Source organism: Dioscorea cayenensis, unplaced genomic scaffold, assembly GCF_009730915.1.
Source record: "Dioscorea cayenensis subsp. rotundata cultivar TDr96_F1 unplaced genomic scaffold, TDr96_F1_v2_PseudoChromosome.rev07_lg8_w22 25.fasta BLBR01001315.1, whole genome shotgun sequence".
Lineage (NCBI taxonomy): Eukaryota > Viridiplantae > Streptophyta > Magnoliopsida > Dioscoreales > Dioscoreaceae > Dioscorea > Dioscorea cayenensis.
In genome coordinates this window covers 37877-55014 of record NW_024087706.1, presented here as the reverse complement: position 1 = coordinate 55014, position 17138 = coordinate 37877, and the positions used below count along the sequence as shown (strand labels likewise).

The following is a 17138-nucleotide window of genomic DNA, read 5'->3' as shown; positions in this document are numbered from 1 at the left end:
TGGTATCACCCTCATCCCCACTTGAGTTCTCGTATTCACCAACTTCATTTGCATGAGTATCATGAGAAAATGTCAAGCTGATATCGTGATGCATGTTTGTAACTTGATTGTGTATGTGGTGGAACACCGATAGAGTAGTACGCTGGTGTAGTTGGTGGTTGGTGTGGATTAGTGACACCCACACTGCCTGGTGCTATGTTGATTTGTTGTTAGGAGAAACCGGCAGCAACACCTAGCTCAACGCATAGTTCAAGAACTTGAATATTAGGAAATCTATTATGGCAATTGAACATCATTTGGACGTCACCATCGTTGCGCAGTTTAAATGGTCAATAAGAAATGTTGATGTGGCTTGTAGAAATAGGTAATCTATATTTGATACATATAACTCTTTCACCGTCTTCTCCTTCAAAGTTCTCTTCTATTATTTTCTTTAAAACTTCTAAAGAGATATCATTATCCACATAAAAATAGGATTGCTTGTCAGAGAAATATACAACACTATCTTCACTTCGAGTGGTGGAACCATTGTAGTAAACTAGAACAAGTGATCTTTCCGTCATTTTTTTTTAATGAAAGGCAAGAGTTGTAGAAGGAGTAATGTAAAGAGAGCAAATATGGGTAAGAATCAAAATATTACAATAATGTTTATATATATAGAGAATGGTTTTCATGTATCTAGATTTAACCATCATAATTTCTGATGGTTGTAGGTTTGACTGTCATAAATCATGACAATTGTCAAGTTAGACTGTCATAATTTCTTACGGTTGCAGGTTTGCCAGTCTTAAATCATTATAATTGTCAGGTTTGACCGTTATAATTTTTTACAGTTGCAGGTTTGACAGTCATAATCTGACAATTGTTAGGTTTGACTGTCCTTATTATTGGTGGTTACAGATTTGACCGTCATAAATCTTGACAATTGTCAGGTTTAATTTGACTGTCTTATTATTGGTGGTTGCAAATTTGATCATACTAATTTTCTGGAGGTTGCACGTTTGACTGTCATAAACCTTGACAATTGTCAAGTTTGATTGTCCTTATTATAGGTGGTTGTAGATTTGACCATAATAATTTCTTTTAAATTTCTGATGATTGTAGGTTTGTGAGAAGGAACTTATTGACAAATTTAATAGGGTTGTTAAAAGAATTCAAATTAAAAAAATAAGGACTTAAACGTAAAATATTATATTAAAAAACCATTGTAAATTTTAAATAGGGTTGTGAGAACAAATTTTAATTTTAGAAAATTATAAAGACTAAAATGTAAAATATTATATAAAAAAACCATTGTAAAATTTAAATAGAGATGTGAAAAAATTTAATTTAAAAAATTTATAAGATTGTAAATATAAAATATCATATAAAATACTATTATAAAATTAAAAAGAAAATTTAAAAATAACACATGTGCAAAAACATACATGCAGGTATCATGCATGTTACTTTTTCGCATTTTCGTAATAAATTTAAAAAATGAGCATTTTGGTATATAATTTTAAAAAATGCAATATTTAAAAAACCCACAATTTGTTGCGTGACAAATTTTAAATTATATTTAATTTATTTATTTTGGCCCTTCTATATCTTTGTATTTGATTTTTTTTCTTTTTTTAATTGATTTTTTTATTTGTTATTTTTATTGAAAGCCTATATAAACATCATCACTCAAATTTATATATGCTTTTATGAATCAATAGGACATGTTTATCTATTTTAATATCTTTCTATATATATATTAGAAGAAGGTACATGCAACAAGCATTGCCTTATTATTGTCATCACACAGTTCCATTTTATTACATTGCCCATCCATCGGATACAAGGACATTATTTTATACTTTATCAAGGAGCGTAAGACAAGTCTCCATCTTGGAGCTACGTGCATGTAAGTGCATGCATGTGTGCATACACGAACGTCCACTTAATTTAAGGGCAGAAGACAACCTTATAGTTAGTCCCACCAGGGCAAGTAAAGGTGCTGGTCTCATCATCTTTAGGATAGCTATAAGCATCAGGGCAGAGATTCTTAAAAAACCTTAGAATAATCAGTTGGTTGACAACTACCTGAGTTACAACAATACTCATCAGTGTGGAACACAGTGCAAGGGTTGTTACATCCTCCGGTAGCCTTTAGTTCTGCAGGACACTGCCCGTTGATGTCCGCCGTGCACTGGATCCTAAGGTCACACCCACCGGTTGGACTGAAGTCCATGGGCACGTTGTAACCATCAACCAAAGAAATATCAATGAAATCCATGCCATTGAATTGGTCTAGGGCGAACTCAGCTAGAGTGTTGGGTGCTTGACCGTAACCTTGGCATTGCAAGAGACCATTACAGTCACCTGTTTCACAGCTGCCGTGGCCTGAGCTGTCAAAGTTGCAGCCTGTACGTGCCCAGATACGGCCACCGGTGGTGCCAGCGTTCACTGTTATTGTCCATGATTGGCTGTTGTTGAGCTGCTGGCCACCGCCGGGGACGGCGGCTGCCCATACTGTGTCTTGGCACTGGTTGACAATTTCAAAGGTTGCAGCGTAGGAGAGTGGAAGGATGAGTGGGAGGAGGAAAAGAGGAAGGAGTTTTTTGGAGGCCATTATTATTAGGGTTGCAATTGTGTGTTTTTGTTTGAGGCTATGAATGGGGTTTAGAGTTGTATTTATAGGGGAGGGTTTGTGGAATAGTTAGAGAGATTTAGAGTTTATTTGTTAATCATAACTTAATTTTGTATTTTAAGACAAGTGCTTATTTTTCTGCTTATTTATTGCACAAAATAAGTTTTAAATAAAAATTAAAACATTAAATGTTTATTAATATTTAACTTTTATTTTAAATTGAAGTGATTTATTAAAATAATATAAATTCAGTTTAATTGTTTTGAACACATTTCAATGATTTTAAATGTAATTAGCTAGGATGTGTAGTGCTTTTGAGAACAGGGCCATGCGCTACGGGCAGACAGTTCCAACACCGACCCACGTGCCCTTACCTTACGTAGAACATAAGGTTCGATTCCGGGTCCTCTCCGAAACGAACGCCCTACGTAAGGGACCCGATACCAATTGACCCAAAGGCCGTTGGTCTAGGATGTTCTTTCAAGCACACAATGTATTTAAAAATTTAAGTAATCATTAAAATATGTATTTACTAATTTATAAATTATAAAAAAAATTCATAATTAGACAACTACTTGATAGTACATCAATCCTAATGTTTGCTATGACATTTTATGTCTAATTAAGAAACTTCTACCTTGCTTAGTCTGTCTGCACAGTTGCATCCATGATAAGAACAATGTGTTATAGTCACGATCATTTAAGAAGGGTGGGTTTTTTTTCTTCATCATGAGTCCTAACTTTGATGTACATATACAAACTAACCAACAATGTATTCTTATCACCATCTTCTTATGTTTAACCCCTTAATTACCAATATATAAATTTATTCATTTACATATATATATATATATATATTATATACTAATCTTTTAATTATTGTCACATATGATATTGGTATCATGATTGATAATTTTAAATTGTGATTATTGGATTATTATCTATATTGTTATTTTCCTTTTGTATGACATTTTAAATTCAAATGCATGTCTATGAAAATTTGTCTACATTGTACTTTAGATTCAAATTATGAACACGTTTAAGTCCATTATTTTCATCCATACATTTGATGGGGGTCGTTACGAATTAGGAAGACAGCATCGAACCACATGTTTTAAAATGATGCCATATTTTTGCAAGGATTATCTCCGTGCACATGACAAAATGAAGAGTCAAAGCTTATAAATTAAATGCCCCCATAAGATTGTAGTGCAGCCACATAGTAGCCTTAATCACAATATAGACCTACTCTTGTTTGGACGGCCATGACTTTCCAAATTTCTAATCTGCATGGTACTTTCGTTCATTCAACTTCAAATTTAAGAAAATTAGAATATTTTAGTTCTTATTTTTAAAAAATTAACGTGAATAATTGGTAGAACACTAATGGTATTGAAATTTAAATAAAATAAGCATGAAATGGCTCCCAAGGCCCCTAGTAATTATCATCATTTTTAAAACTCATTTCATTCGGATCACTTAGCACCGAAAGAAAAAAAAATATATATGCAAATAGATTCAATCATATATTTGAGACAATGTTTAGCTTCAATATACAATTTCGATGTTATCCCATCAAACATGATTAAAGGTCTCAAAATTGTTACAATCGTACCATCTACCTTTTACAAAGAAAGAGATATATTATGAAGATATAAACAGTAAAAATTTTAAAAAAATTTTAGAGATTTTTACTTGCATACCACTGTAAAATCATGAATTTGCTTAAATACCCCCATAAAAATGATATTTATTTGTATACCCCTACAAATCAATTATATTTGCTTCTATGCCCCTATGGTTAAGTTGACTCTTAATGGTGTTAAATCAATGGATGGAATAAGGGTAAATTACCAAAATGGGTTTGCTTATATACCCCTTGAAATTTTTTTCTTTTTATTTTGTAGACATTACTCATTTCATTCAACAAATGACCATTATAAGTTTGTTAATATACCCATCAAAATTTTTTATTATATTTTATAGACTTAAATTATTTAAATTATAGATAACCAATATAATTTTTTTTTATATACGCTTTAATTATTTTTAAAAATTATTAAAAATTCATGAATTTTGAGTAAATTCATTATTTAAGGTTTTTACAAACATCTCTAAAATATTTTAGATTATCACATGCTCTTTACAAACACAACCTAAAAATAGGTAAAAATTACAACGTGTAACAATATATAACAAATAATTTCATACTATGGTTAAGGGTAATTGGGTAATTTTGGATAGTGTTAAGGGTAGTTAGATGATTTTAAGGGTAATTGAGTAATTTCATACTAAAAAATAACAAAAAATTTCATACTAAAAATTATGACCTTGGATGATGTTAAGGGTAATTAGGTAATTTTGTTAAATTGGGTTAAGTGGTAAGTATGATTAATTCCATAAACCCTAACGGTGGCTAACGGTAACTAACGGCATGGATATATAAGTAAAAAAGTTAGTTTTATGAGGGTATGCAAGCAAATAGTATTCTTATGGGGGTATTTAAGTAATTTCATGGTTTTATAGGGAGTATGCAAGTAATTTTATATCAAAAAATAATTTACAACAAATCTAGATTTGTAAATTTCTTTCCATTGTAGGAGACAATTTTAGTGTCTTTTTTAGCATTAGTTACAACCTGCAAATAAATAGGGCCATTTGAATTCACTTTTTCCCATTATATATGTTTAACTTATGAAATAAACACTTATGGGCCCAAAATTGCATGTTTGGATTCATTTTTATAAAATAAATAAATAATAATAATTTTTTAGAAGCTAACAATTTAGTGCTTCACAAAACGAACTTATTTTTGTATCACGATTGTTGATAATCCACTGCATAAGGCATTCTCCCCAGTAAGTGAATAATTGTTGAAATGATGAAGCACTTAAGCAGGGTTAGCCATCCATTCACCCAACCACTAAGAGTTATGATTTTTAGTGACAACTTTTAGTGGCAATCTATTTTTTTACCACAAATATTAGGTTTTTGTGTCAGAAAAAGTTAACCGACACTATTATTTAAATTAATTGTGACAACTTATATTTTTGTCACTATTACAAAGATAATTGTGACAATATACTATATGTCACTATTAAGTCATCACTACTAATATATTAATAGTGACAAAAATTTTTTGTGTCTAATGTTGGTCACTAAAACCATATAAAATTTAGTGTCAAAACTTTCTTGATGAAAATGATGTGTAATTGTGACAAGGCATATTATTGTCACTATAATTTTTAAAATATTAAAAAATCTATTTTTCCTACTCAATGTTAAGATTATGTATAGATTTCTTATTAGGTATGTTAAGTAATTTTAGATAAAATTTAAATGGTTTTTAAAATTATAATTTATCCAATATTCAAAATTTATATTATAAGGCTTAGAAAACAAGAAAATTTAAAAAATTAAAATCAAAATTAAATAGATATTTACCAAATGTCATAAAACAAAATTTGGATAATGTAATTTTAAAAAAAATTCTCAATTGAGAAGAAATAATGGTATGAAAGTTGTAATTAAATTAGAATTTTTTAAAAATTTTAAAATTATTTATTAAATTTTTATATATATTTTTTTTTCTATATATGCAGAATAAACATCAAGAAGATTCTTATATTTATTGAAAAGGAAAAAGGAAGAGTCAAATCTAAAGTAGTGTCTTTCATATCCAACATTAGAGAATAGTTTAGGATAGTATTATAATTGTAATTTTGGATATTTAAATTTTTAATTTTATATATTTGGAATAAGAATTTTGTACTTTTTATTGATATTTATCTATTGTTATATAATATTAGATACTTTTATTTGCTTGTGTAGCAATTTTTTTTTTTGACAGAATTATATAAGATATAACTTTAAATTTATGACAACACATGATACCATCTTTAAACAACATTAGTAACTAAACATTGGTCACCAATAAAAATAATGGTGTCACAATAAAATAAACTATTGTTATGACTTTGTTCGTCACTATTTCATATTTTTTTGTGTCAGTAATTATCACAAATATTAAAGTTTTTAGTGACAATAATTTGGTCACAAATTTTTTGTGTAATTGTGGCTAAATTTCTAAAATGGTCATGACCTCAAAAATTGGTCACTATTAACAGTAGTGACAAAAATTACTATTTTAGTAACGAGAAATATTTTATTCAGTTTAATTATTATTGTCACACCCACCCCTTCTACCGAGGTAAATGTGGCATCCATCAGTTAAAAATCCATTTTAACTGGAAACTGACACCCTGTTTTAAATTAAAATCAGACTTACAGATTTTGATGTACAAATTTACACCAACTATGGGTTCAAATACATAAATATAACAAATATAATTACTCTAATTTGCGGGTACAACCGCTACAAGATCACGACATCAATAAATGGGAAGAAAAAGGGACCCACTTCAGTCCTAGGACTCAACCCTGACTAGCTCTAAACTTGATCAGGCAATCTAGGGTCCTGCTCTTGCAGCTACAGCACATTCAATTGGTCGATAGTGGCTCAATAATTTTAAATAAGTAAATGTAGTGTACATAAAGCATATAAAGATCAATTTTAACAAATAATTTCAAAACTCTCACAAAGACCAAAATTTTGGTAAAATACAACTTTAAAAAGCTTTTGAAACTTAATTTCATCACAAATCAATATTAAATCAATTTTTCCAAAAAAATCCAAATTATTGTGAGAGACTACCCTCCTAAGAGTGACAGTTGGGCTTTGCCCCTCATCACAATTCAAAATAACAAGTAATATAAAAACCGTCCTCAAATCCACAGCCTGAAAACTCTCCCCGACTTAGCCGTCGTCACGACTAGGTTGGGAGCCGCCAAGGTCTTCATAACCTTGAAGTTGGCCCATCGGTCCTATGTGGTGACCCCGGGATCCCGATGTATCATCCAATCAGGGCTCTACGCTCCCACTTGATCTGGACAAATCAACACTCAGGTCCACCACGCCACCTCTAAAGGCTGGCCGATGGGAACCCACTACTGAAGTAGTCGGGCCTTAGCCCGCCGTCACCATCCAAACCATCATATAGATATAACAATAATACAATCGGTATAAATCATATCACATGATCCTTATCCATGACAAGCATTCACATCTTGGAAATAAACATTATTTTCTACAAAGCCAATGCCAAAAGTATAACAATGCATAAACCAGTAAAGTCCAGATCCATGATACCATTCCTATAAAAGGAATGAAAACCAATTCCACAAACAATGGCGATAAAACATTTTAATATGATCACATGGTTTCACAAATCACTCCAAATCAAAGCATATGTAACCATCAAAAATAATCACATGAACTAAATAATTAAATCATATATACGTGTATTTTCACTATTTGAAAATATGCATAATTATACAAAATCATGTATGTCAATACGATCGTCATGGCACATCAACGACAAATAAATAATAATAAATATAAGTATATTGCAACAGTATATGCAATTAAACATAATAAATTGAAATAATTAAACCATCATTTCCAAAATACTAGCCATTAAATAATTATTTCAAAATAATAATAACTAATCAATTATTTAAAATAATAGCCACTACCAACTCACCTGGTTTACCTTGGGTTCCTTGCTAGACCTGAAACTCCTTCCCAAGACTGAACAACACCTAACAATATAACATAATAAAAATAAATATAAATATCACAATTAAACTCAAAAAAAAATACAATAAACCAATATCTGACTCTCTAATTGGCCCACTCACTTTAATCGGTTAAAACACAACCTTGCATAGTTAAACCGGTCTCCAATTGTATTTAAATAAACCCAATTTAGGCTAGACCATTCTGAACCAACCTCAATTCCACTGAACCAAGCTTTAATTCACTGAACCAACCTCAATCTAGCCAACCAGCCTTGAACCAACTCCAATTCTTGTACAAAATCTGCTGAACCAGCTTAGTTCAACCGAACCCAAATTTTCCTTGAATTGGTTCAGCCCAAATCCTTAGCCCAACATCAAAACCAAGCCCAAATCAGTCTTAACCCACTCAATTTAACCAAACAATTCAAGTCCAACCACACTCAACTTGATTTGATCAAACTTATACCAAAATCAATTCAATTAAACCCAACCACTCCAATTCTCATCCAAACCCAAGTCCATTTCATTTAAGTGAACTTGACTAAACCAAATCAAATACATTTCACTTGATTTGATTAAACCCAACTCAACCAAATCAAACCCAACTCAATCAATTCAATTATAACTTGGTTTGATCCAACCAAATCAACTTGGCTAACCCAACCAATGCAATCCAACCATTGCAATCCAACCATCATCATTAACACCTTAATCATCATCATCATCATCATCATCATCATCAACTTAATTAACCAAACTAAACCATATTCTCGGTGATACAGTAATGATACAGTAAAACCGAAAATCTCATCCTACATTCAAGCTAGATTCATCATGAATACAAGGTTTTCCAACATCTAAACATCTCACAATAACAACTTCATCATTTTCATTAATATCTCTTCAAATCCATCATCATTTTCATCAAATTCAACACATATCCAAACATGCATACATACACTCTCATTCATTAAAAATACATCGAGAAAAGCCCTTACCAAGTAAAACTACTACTCCGGCGATCTCCAAGTCCCTCTATTTAAAAACCTCCAATTTTCTCTTTTCTTCAAATTTTTTTTTTTCTCTCTCTGGTTACTGTAGCAAATGAAGGGAGAAGAAGATGAACAAACTATCCATCTCTAGATTTTTCTCAACTTATGTTTTCAGCCGAAATTCACTTTTAGTCCCTCAAAATATAATATTTTATAAAACAGTCCCTGCCAAACTCACCAATGGTCCCTGAATTATGAAATAGTATTCTCAAAAAGTCCTTTCAAACTATCCAATGGTCCATGAAGTATAACACATTATTTCAAAAAAGTCCCTACCGTCTTACTTTTCAGTCCTTAGTTTTCAGAAACATTCCATAGTTGGTGTTTCTCAACAAGATTACTCTGTAGAAAAATCTTACTGCAACTGTAGTAATACCCTGAATATATTTTCCAACAGTTATCCATAGGTTCAGGGTATTACAATTATAATTAAATATTTAAAGTAATTGATTCATGAATAATGATAATGATAATTATTATTAACTAATTTAAATTATTATAAATTCATTTAAATTATGTACTATAATTATTATAATTAATGATTAGTTAATTATTAATTAAATAATTAAAAATTTAAAAGTTTATTAAATAAATAATCAAATCAAAAGGGGATGAACTGGTTAATTTTTCAAGGGGAATAACATCCCCAGTCGATATCTTAAGGGTAATGGCATTAGCCAAAGTGAAGAAATTTTAGTCTTGTAACTGTGTCTTTCCCACAATCCAAACGTACTTATTCTAATTGTAATATGGAAAAGTTATTCCTATTCTAACTGTGAGGGTAAATTTTTCAATGAGTACCTAAGTTTGGCCTTATATTGTTTGAGCACTAACTTTCAATTTGTATCAAAATGAGCATCAAATTTTAATTTCATTTCTTCGGCAAGGTAATTGGGGATTTCCGGTGGATTTTTGGTGGTGTGAACGTCGGAAAGCTTTCGTAGATGCCCTGGAAAAATTTACCCCTAAATGTGATATAGGAAAGTTTATTCTTTTACTAATACCAAAGGTAGGTATACAGTAATATAGGAAAGTTATTCATATTTTTCCTATGTCTTTCCCACAATCCAAACATACTGATCATTTATTGTCATTTTTATAAATCTATCATATTTTTATTAAATTGAAAAGAGCAAAAATAAGATACACATTAAATATATGAGAGTGTGTTTTCTACGTGTGTTCGTAGATTTAAATTCTAGGGATGATGATTTTTAACTGTTGAATCAAAATCCAAAGTAGTGTAGTGTGTTTGAGAAATTTTTCAAATGAGTTACTGTGCTTATAAATAGTAGCACATTAAAAAGTGAAGTAAAATATTTTGATCTAAACCATTTATTCATATTTACTCAATAACCTAATAAATCACAACCATCCAATTTGATTCCCACTATACCTATAAAATAAAACACTAGAACAACTAAACAACCCGTTTGGCAGAGGTGAACATCCACAGAAGATGTTTTGGCTATATATATATAAATAGATATATAAAAGATATGGATAGAAAGATCAAGTGCAATTTTGGAAAGTGAAGTAAAATTTTTATATTTTTAAAACATAATTAACTTTCTTAATATACAAGATTTGGTTGTTTTGGTAATTATTTGTAACAATTATATAGGAACGACCGGAGTATATGATAGAGTGCCATGTTTAACATTCTTAGGTATTTATATTTCTGAGAATCCATATTCTTATGGTAATATTTCAAATCTTATACCAAACACCTTCTAATATTGTTCATATTTGTAGTTAACAAATATTGAACTTGATAATTGTAGAAACATTAAATCAAACACCATTATTGTCAAGTTCTACTTATAAAAGGTTCTTATTACTGCCCAATAGTACAATTAGTCAATATTATATATATATATATATATATATATATATGCATTATGTCACTTTAATTTTTATATTATCTAACGGTGATGACTAACTAGTGTCTAGGGACAACAATATGATTGACTTGGAACGGGTTAATCATCCACACAACTAAAGGAAGGATGAACGGCGACTTGCGCTTAAGTTTCACACTTGAAGGACTAGCTTTCTATACTTCGATGTGTTACTCTCCTTCTCTTTATGTTGAAGAAGGGGAAATTCCCTGGACCTTTGGAGATGAGGTGGAAGACAAAGGCGTGTTGTCGACGCTGCTGGATTCATCTTCATGGTAGCTGTCTATACTTCGGTGTGTTACTCTCCTTCTCTTTGTGTTGAAGAAGGCGAAATTCCCTGGACCTTTGGAAATGAGGAGGAAGACGAAGGCGTGTTGTCTACATTGTTAGATTCATCTTCATGGGATGTGGAGGAGACACCAGAATACCAAGATACCCTTTTTGAGGATGAAGAAGAACAACAATTGTCCTCCGAGGAGGTTAAGGCTAGCAAAGCGAGAGATGGTGGGTGCTGCATGACGTAGGTCGAGGTTTTCACCCTCCCACTTTTAGGTGGCAAGACTTGCCTAGATTTCCGACAAAACCTTGACAAGCTTACGTCGGTTCCAAGGGACATGGTCGAGGAGAGTAACTCCCATACTCCACAGCTTACTTGTCATCATTGTGTGGGCTACTGCCATTGTCCACTAGGGCGTACTGAGATATCACAACGGAAGAAAACCCGCTTCAGAACAGTCGCCCAAAGAGTATTGGCGAGATTTTCGAATGAAATCTTGCATGGTAACATCCAAAGGACTCCGTGACAAGCTCTCCAGCCTTCATGAACAATCATGTCGACCTCTCTCTCACCAGAAGTGTCTAAGCTCAAGGAGGAGTTGACCAAAGTCACCTCGGGATACAGTCCAAGGTTAGTTCTCAGTCCGGTGCTGAATCGATATGTGTTGCTAAACCCCATGAAGGTGCCCGGTGTGGTGGAGGTTTCTTACTCCCGCGCTCACAATCAAAGTTCACACACAAAATACCCGTTGAAGTCAAAGGAAAAGGAATATAGCTAAATTTGGGGTAACATTCGGTTGGGAAGCGGCATTATGACATGGACCTCTTAGCAAGTCTCTGATGCTGCAACACCAACAAGACAGGTCAGTTGAGGTTGAGTACACTCACTCCCGGCCTCGCTAGGAAGAAGCTATGTCTCTGGGGGTATCGCCGGCTTTGGTGAGAACAACAACCGTCCGGGAAGATGATGCTCGCAAAGACTCAGTCACAAGCGGGCTTCGACCCCTTGCTTCAAACAAAGCAGCTTCGTTGGGCATGCATGGCATGTACAGAAATTTCAAATGCACTGCCAAACATGTCAATCATCCATACGTTGAGGAGTCAGAACTTTCCATGCAAGCTGATCAATATTTAATAAGTAAAGCTGACATATCTGACTAGTGGGGTCCTTTACACAGAAAATATATCACTTCAGCATCCCTCCACTCTGTTGCCTGGCTTTTATTTTGAATGAAGGGTAAAGCGTGAAACATGTGCAAATCGTACCAATAGTTGTCCTTCATGCTTTTTCTTTTATTTCAAATTGACCAGTCATCATCTGACACGTGGCAATATATACAGGGGCATCCATCCGTGTAATATTAAGTGGATGGTCACGGGTTGCTAAGGGGTATATATTGTCACCAATACACCCAAATAGTATAAGTTTTAGAAGGAGCTCGAAATGGTGTACAACAATTTATTACAAAAATGCACTATCATATTAGATAAGCTCCTTCCCAAGGAAGAAACATTCGAATGTGCAAGATATTGTTAATTCCATATTTTATTTTAGACCTTGTTGTGTTTTTATGTATGCTTGGCCATTTTCAATCATGGTTTACAGGCAATTTTCTTTCTGATTGCCGTCATGGACACTCAGCTGTTGTCACTAACATCAACTATCACATTTCAAAAAGGTCCGAGTACAGGTTGTCGACCGAATTTCAACCTATTCAACTAATATTCCCACTGTCATCTGAGATAGCTTGGGGGAAGCTCGCCAGACATTGTTTAAAGATTGATTACTGTAAGCTTGAATATAATCCGCAGGTCCCTTTCAACGACACTAGATTTGTTATCATTGAAATATATGATGAACGAATGGAAGAGGGACACACTTTACATGCCGAGTTTTGTATTTCTATAGATTGCCATATTGATGATCATGACTAATTATCAATTCCCAAGCCCCAAGTGAAGAAAAAAAAACCAGACTGCAGGGTGTGGGTGTGTTATTTCTGGATATCTAGAATATTGCTCCTTTGGCTAACAAGCTGCTGGATGAGTGAAGGGATTGAAGAAGTGAGTCTTAGGAGCTATAACAAAGGGACTAGAACTAGCACCAGCTCCGAGTGCCGGCTCCGGCGATCCTCTCACAAGAGGGACACATGGTGAGGGTGGCTGAAGGGAGTTACATCTAGAGTAAGGTGTTCCTACACTATTATTCGACATCGTATTTCTCCATCAATGATCCTATCCCCTAGAGAGCTTATTTTTGGGTAGAAAACTCGAATATTAGGTCTGGATCTTACTTCACAAAGTTCAAGGGATTTTTAAAATTATCCGCTGTAAGGAAATCTACTACCGTCACATTCTGGGGTCCAATTGTAAAGATTCATTCACCAAAATACACCTTACATGTTGTGGACTTTTCGACACGTTGCTTACGCTCATGATTCTAAAGTTGTTTATGTCACGCCCAATCCCGCGGGTCCCACATGTGACATACCCCCACGACAACCCAAGGGAGGTCAAACTCCTGCCTCAACCCCAAATCACCGTAAGGCTAACCTGATCCCTATACAATACCACTAAAACAACAAGGAATAGCTTCATAACAACATGATATAAGCCAAATCATAAATCATCATGATTTCTAAACTCCATGGAAAACTTTTAAAAAGTTTTAGCAATAAGGAGTTTATCATTCAAAGGCAAGCAACTTAAATATTAGAAAAGCATGCATGATTAATAGTTCATAATTTAGTTAATCCCACTCACAAACTTAGCGAGCTAAAAACCTCCGATGTTACTTCTCCACCGGCTCTTTTCCCTTGCTTGAAATTTCACCTAGCTTCTAGAAGCAATTAAACAACCCAAAACAAACAACCAAACATCATCAACAACTTGATCAATTGAAATGAAGGACAATGCTCAAAATGGAAAAATGATTGCTTCTAGGGTTATCTAAACTCTTTAACTAGAAGATCTATCAAGAATATATCTTTCAAAACCTTTAAAAACAACAAGGAAAGGAAGAAAAACCTAACTTGGTTCGGTGCTACTTTAAATCTGTGATCAAGGTAGAAGAGGGTTCAGGGATCTCTCTAAATCAAAGTCATACAAATTGTGGGATCGAATCACAAATGCTATTTTATTTTATTTATTTTTATTTTTGTAGGCTCTTCCATTCCTAATAGAGGCAAGCCTCCATTATTAATTACACCAGACTGAGATCTTAGAAACCTCCGATTAAGGGCTCAAGTACAAGTAAAGGCAAGAAAACTGCGAATTATAAATCTTATTATTTAGTGTATATATATATTCATTACATCCTTTATATGTGAACGCATAATTTTTATATACATATATCACTGCCGCTGCCTGTGCTTTGTCACCGCGTTACATGCCTCATTGCTGTTTTGAGATTCATATCTTGTTGATGCCTCAAAATAAATTTAGCCGCTGCTTCAAGAGAAGAATAAGAAATCATCATTTGTTTTTGGTCTTACTACTTCATATCATCCTTTGCTGGTTTGGTATTTTTTTTGGGTTGCCATTTCTTCAACCAGATTTTTATATATAAAGGTTCCATTTGCCATGTGTTTTGATATTGAGTATGCCATCTCTGCCAAGAAGCCAAGTAGCCGCCACGTCAACAAGTTACTATGAATATAAACGTATGTTGCTCGAATACGAATTAGAGCTCTTTTATGAGCATTGTACTTTGTATTTTTGGATTTATGATGAACTGTTTGAATATAAATTTATCATATTTCCACTATCACTTTGGTGACACATGTCATCTGATTATCTAATGTCATTATTATCAATCTACATGTCTTTCAACACATTCCATGCATACGTCCCTCCTATAATCCCATGCATGATCATCGTCATTATCACCATCTAGTTCATTTAACTTTTTTTTTTAAAGCTAACTCTTTTTCAAAGCATGCATTTCATAATAGTGATGCAAATCCCATGTGCATTTTTTGAAATGGTGGAGCCCGCTTTTGGATTTCTCTTTTTTTGGTCCGCGTACATATGCATGCACACAATAGTATGCTTCTCATTTTTTTTTATTTCATTTTATTTTCCTTTCATATATATGCATGCATAGGCAATGGTGGGTCCCTCATGTTCCTTGATTCAATTCACAGCTTCAAATATTCGAACAATGCTTGCATCAATAACTATCTAAAGCCATACATGCCATACATGGCTAGTGGTAGGTCCCCCTTTATACATGATTATATACAATATTGGGTTGCATTTCTTTCTTCAAATAAGGGCCTTTGGATATATATTTGATTATTATTATTATTATTTTATATATATATATATTTTTTTTATTTTTTTATTTTTGAAAATGGACAATTAGTCCTCATATTGTTAATTAGAAGGATGTGCATGACTAGCATTAGTATATTATAGCATTTTAAGTGGCGTTTGAAATTCCTTGTAACATGCTAATTCCAAATCTGCATTATTTTCACAATCCAGGGATGCTCTAGGATCTTCTTCAAGGAGAGTCGCTTGGATGAATCCTTTACAAGAAGTTTCGTGATCAAATCCTTTGCTTCTGGAGGCACACGAAGTGTTGGTGGGAAGTTCAAATCCACCTTCATGATCCTCCTGAAGGTGTCATTTTGGTCATGCTCTTCAAATGGTGGAACACCATAAAGAAGCTTATAGCAAAGAACACCTAATATCCAGTTATCAACAGTATGGTCATGGTCTTTGTTTTCTATCGTTCCAGGTGCAAGGTAATCTATGGTGCCCAACATGGTACGCCTCTTTGAACTTGATTGAACAGCCTATCTAAAATCTACAATCTTACGATGGCCCTCCATATCAAGTAACAAGTTCTCTGGCTTGATATCCTTGTGAATGACATGCTTCTCATGGCAATAGACCAATGCCCTCGCAAGATTCGCAATATACGTGGCAGCACGCTGCTCAGAAGTTTATAGAGCTCATGGCCGGCAACATATTCAAAGACAAGAAAAATACGGGTTTCATTGTGAAACCAAACAAAACCTTTTTTTTTGTCTCTTCTTCTTCATCTTCCTCATGCTCATCGTAATGGTTTCTATCATCATTTTTTTTTTACTTCTTTTAGACGACCACCATTTGACACATCACTAACCATGAGCTCAGCTTTTCTTACTTCATCAAAAGCACCAACAGCACCATTAGTTGCTTATATTGTGCAATTTTACTAGGAACCAACGTATGCAAGGCTTTAAACTTCTTCCCATGCAACACTAGAAGATAATATGTTGTAGGTTGACCAATCTTATATTCTTGTATTTCTCCTGCCCTTGCGGTGTAAGTCCAGTACTACATCTTCCAAGATAAAATGTGGCATTGATACTTGACCGGAATTTGTACTCCCATAGAGTTCCGATGCTAGACCTACAGTCTTCATTCGCCATCTTCAGCACGAGATCAATGTCAATCTACAGCCTTCGCACGTCGGGCTTCAACACGAAATCAAACGACTTCTCCATCTCAAGTTCTCACTTTTTCTCTCACGTGCATCAAAGGGCTGGTGTCACTATCTTCGCGCTGACGGCGGCTACTGTTATCTGGATCCTTTTTGGAGACTTCAAGGATTTGCGTCATCTTCTTCATTCTTGTTTGGAGGGTTGTTTGGAATAGGTG

General features: G+C 33.5%; 2 pseudogenes; both read right to left on the bottom strand.

Annotated features, from left to right (window-relative positions):
• Positions 1–1777: 1777 nt before the first annotated feature.
• LOC120256170 lies at positions 1778–2615 on the bottom strand (annotated as a pseudogene).
• A 13284-nt stretch (positions 2616–15899) lies between these two features.
• Positions 15900–16909, bottom strand: LOC120256168 (annotated as a pseudogene).
• Positions 16910–17138: the final 229 nt, after the last annotated feature.